The sequence below is a fragment of the Gossypium hirsutum genome, chromosome D10 (assembly GCF_007990345.1).
Source record: "Gossypium hirsutum isolate 1008001.06 chromosome D10, Gossypium_hirsutum_v2.1, whole genome shotgun sequence".
In the NCBI taxonomy this organism is placed as follows: domain Eukaryota; kingdom Viridiplantae; phylum Streptophyta; class Magnoliopsida; order Malvales; family Malvaceae; genus Gossypium; species Gossypium hirsutum.
This window is the reverse complement of record NC_053446.1, coordinates 61,701,857-61,706,866: the sequence shown is the minus strand read 5'-3', so window position 1 is coordinate 61,706,866 and position 5,010 is coordinate 61,701,857.

Below are 5,010 nucleotides of genomic sequence, written 5' to 3'. Positions count from 1 at the left end.
AAAATCAATTTTTTTTGTGAGATTTAAGATCGAGATTAAAAAATTTAATCTATTTTTTTTATGATATCCTAAAACCTTAAAACTTAAATATTATATTTTAAATCTTATCCAAACTTCAACCTTAATCCCAACCCTAAATCTTAACCTAACCCTCTTTCTTTAAAATTATAAATCTTAAAATTTTAAATTCTAAACCAACTATATTGTAAACAATAAACCTAGCCTTGCATTATTATTATTATTATTATTATTATTAATTTTATTTAATTAATCAATATTAATCAAAATTAAAATATTGTTAAGATGAATTGATATAGTGTTAAAAATGTATAATATTATCTAAAAGATTAATCTTTGGATGCTCATCCTAATAAAGTATAATATTTTTAGGTTAAATTACGCTGTTAGTTCCTATAATTTGCAAAAGTTGTGGAATTAATCTTTATACTTTAATTTGGTCATTTTTAATCTCTATACTTTTCAATTTTTTTAAATTTTAGTCTTCACCAAACGATAACTATTAAATCCATTAAGTTAAGTTCTACTATTTTTAAAATCTGATGCTGCAAACATATTATCATATGTGTAATTCTATGTCAACTTGTTATTCCACATATTGCTCATTAAAAATCTAGTTAATGGTTATTTGCGTCAAGACTAAAATTTAAAGATTAAAAAAGTACAGGGAGTTAGAATGATCCAATTTGAGAATATGGACTAACTCTACAATTGTATGCAGAATAAACGACAAGCAATTGAATTTAACTAAATGGATTTAACAACTACTATCTGGGTTAAGATTAAAATATCAAAATTCGAAAAGTACAAAAACTAAAATTGATTAAATTAAAGTATAAAAATTAAATCTACAACTTTCACAAAATACAAAGACTGATAGCATGATTTAACCTTCTTTTTATGTGATGGAAACTAATTTTAAATTGATGATGGCCATACCTACATTTCAACCCCAAAGATCTATTAGGATGATTTCAGTTGCCTTAGCTCCTAAATTTACATTGCGTAATTAGTAATATTATTTTATACACTGGAAATTCTTAAACGTATTTTTATAATTGAACACAATGCCAAAATAAAAAGGAAAAATAAAAAGAAATTCATCCAATGGAGATGTCATTTTTGGACCGACTGAAAATTTCTAATGCCCACTATCACAATGCAAATGAATGTAATTCATCAAGGGTTTTTCTCTTTATTAAAATTAAATTGAGAGATAATTTGTTTTAAATATATTAGAATCAAAATGATTCTAAAAAATAGAGGAATATATGTGATTGTTTGAATTAAAAATATATCGGATAGGACTCAAGTTGAATTAGTCCTAAATTTTTTCATAGATTAATTCATTTGTGACCTTCATGGACCCAAGTTGAACGACCATTTGTGTATGACTTTTTTATCTCAATATATTGAAAGCCTATGCTCTCAATGTAGTGAGCTGAAAGTTGGTATGTTGAGTATATGACTTATGCATGATATGACTTCACTCACAATAGTGAAACCATAACTCGATAAAAAAAGTAAATGATATTCTCTCATTGGTATTATATGGATTATGAAAATAGAACTTAGTCACGAGTCATTTGTCTGAGACAAATGATTTAATCATTACTGGTAAAAGTAATTATCATTTTCATTACGAAAGATACAATGGCGACCATGAGATAAATAAAGATCAAATTAAGTGAGAAAATTCAACCTAAAGAGATTACAAATATACTATGAAGGTAATATAAATATGTCAACGTACATTTAGTGGATTGATTTCATGATTAAATAACATTATAATTAATTGATGAAGAGGAAGAATTTAATTACAAGTTATTTTAACTTGTTAGCTTACATTAACTCTAAACAGATTGCAAGAGAGAAATTTGATGATGAATGGAGAAAACAAAAAATGAAAAATAGTTTTTTTTTTGTTGTTGTTGTAATTGACTATATTAGATACTCTTGCTGCTTTGATGATAGTTTTAGTATGTTTAATGCTATGAAATTTGATGCATTGATGATTGGTTTTCATAGTTGATGATTGTGTTTATAAGGGAGAGTTTCCATGATGGGATTGTTGCAAAGTTTTTGGTTAAAATTGCCAATGGGGAATACAATCCCTTCTCATGGGGAAGATTATTAATACTGTCACTTGCACTGTATTGAAATTAGATATTGTCCTGACATGTCTTGACTTATTTATTTTGATTATAGACTTAAATATATTTTAAGATTTGGAGAAATAATATTCAATATTGTGATCGATAAACTTATTCGAACAAATCATAATATTATTCGAAGAGTCCTAGTGTGGTCTAATTATTATATTTGAAGTGATATTGATTTTGAAGAAGTCTAAGTCAAGAAGATCTCTCTTTATTTTATGCATTTTAAAATCACTTAATTAAAAGAGAGTTACGGGGCGATATTTGGTCATACTAGCCGGAGATTCATAGTCTAACATTAATATATATATATATATATATATATATGACTTGTTTATTGGTTTATGTACGAGATGGAGAGAGCAAGGACCTGTCTATTATAGAAACTTGTTAACATGTAAATTATTTTTAAATAAATTAATTATGTTTAGTTTATAATTAAGCTTTTAAGGGGGGAAAGACTAAGTGAGAGAGTGAATCTAGTTGAATGCATAAAAGTGATGAGAATGTGAGATTGCAACATGGTAAGTGTTAACCGTTGATTCATAGTAGATTATTATAATAGCAAGGTCTTAAAAAAGAAATGGGGTTAGATGTATAAGAATTATGCATGATAATCTAATTTCTCTTAGTTTCTTGTTAGGGATTTGTTAGAGGAACAAAGTTAGAATAGCATGAGTGATGGAGCTTAGCTATCTAGAGATATGTTGATTGATATTTTATTAAAATTGCTTGTAAATGTTTGCAAAAAGCTTGGTGTCAACCTTTTCAAAGTACAAGCTTTATTTCTCAACATCTTAGTACTAGCAAAAAGAAAAGTCTTCTCGTTTATTTTTGCAAGGGTTCCCTTGACAATCTATTGTTGCTATGTATTTGATTCAATCACCTCCTCGTTAAACAATTGGGAGGCTACTTCCTTTACAGGATCATATTTCTATTTGGGATACTCAAATCGATGTATAAATTTTGGGAAAAAGTTATGATGTTTGGGTGTTGAATGACCAGAGCAATTGAACCTAATTTAGAAGTTTTGAGCTTGTTTGGCTTTGGAGAATTAGTAAAATCCATAACTACACAATTATTACTTTACAACCTTGAGACCCAGGAACTGGATGAACTGGGGATTAAAGATAGGGCTTATAGTGTATACTTAAGAAGAGAGTCATGTTGCGATTAAGAAAAGACTGAATTGCTTGTTTCTAATTCCATATTGTTTGAAACCTTATATTATTTTGATTTATTGAAACATTTTCAATTTTTTTTCAGAATTGTGCATTCATTTAAGTTTTAAGGCATTCATTTTAAGTATCAAGAGATCTGGCCATATTTATATATATTCCTAAAATAAATGAAAATCAAAAGAATAAAATGTTAGAATAGTGTAAGGGGTTACATTGATGTGACTTAGCTATACGTTGTAGAAGCTATCGCCGGTAACAATGATTAATCCCCTTAACGTGGGTGCTTTTTGAAGAGGTAAATGACTTCATTTCATGAGCAGGGATCATACCCCAAACACATAATTAAGGGAAAAATTAAGTAAGCACCACATCACTCCTCATGGTTAACAAATTGAGCAACCCCTTAGGGGTGAAGCTAGAAATATTTTTAGAGAGCCAATATTGAATTATTAATTTTTTTGAAAGGTCAAAGTGTAATTTGACCACATATAATTTATAATTTCATTATTTTTGAAGGGATTAAACAAACTAATGATATTAAACCAAAATATATATATATTTTGAAATTAAGATCTTGGAAAATGATTGTATGAAACATAGACGCCACACCATTCTGTATCTCTTACCAATTATTTAATGTCATTTTAACATCTTTTTCCATATCATTGACATATGGACCTTCAATCCTGAACCTGGACCCTAGACCTTAAACCTTAAACCTTAGACCCTAAACCTTAGCCCTTAGACCTTAGACCTATGACCCTAAACCTTGGATTATGGATGCTATACCCTGGACCCATGGTCCAGAGTCTAGGGTTTTAAGGTCCAAAGTCTATGGTCCAAGTTTCAAGTTCCAAGGTTCAAGTTTAAAAAAATTACCAAAATAATGTGTTAATGACATAAAAAAAGATATTGAAATGACATTAAATAATTGGTAAGGAATATAGGATGATATGGCGTCTTTGTTTTATACAATCATTTCCCCAACATATTTACCTACCCTTAATATTATCTCAGCAACCTTTGAAGAGGCACATAAAAAAATAAAAATACTAAACAATAAACACTACAATTTTTTTTTTGGCAAGCCAATCTGCCACAAAGTTGTATTGTCTAGGAATACAATAGAGTCGCCATATCCACTCCATCTTCAATAAATCCCTTATTGCTTCAACAATAAAGAAATGAGGATGATGCTTCTTATTAAGATCAAGTCGGATCAGGTTGAACGAGCTTAAAGAATCAAATTCTATGATAAATTTCCTTTAATCCCTGCTCCAAGCTAACTCGAGAACCATGATAAATACCCCACAATTCAGCAAGGTGGATACTACAATTGCCTTTTCAAGGACCCAAAATCCCACCATCCAACCACTGTTTCACCTGTTCCGGCTACCATCCACATTCAATTTGGCCCTCTTTGAATATCGTTTTAAATGATTTCTTTTCTATATTTAAAGAATTATATTTGGGTAAGTGTGAATGAGATTGGAATATCATGGTCTGATTGGGAGACTGGCATGCAACTTCAAACACACTACAATAGAAGGGTACAATGCCAGTACTGAGAAATAGGCTTTTCAGATTCACCACAAAAGCATGCATTTGTACTGTTGTTTCTTTTACTCGCTGACCATTCACACAATACAATC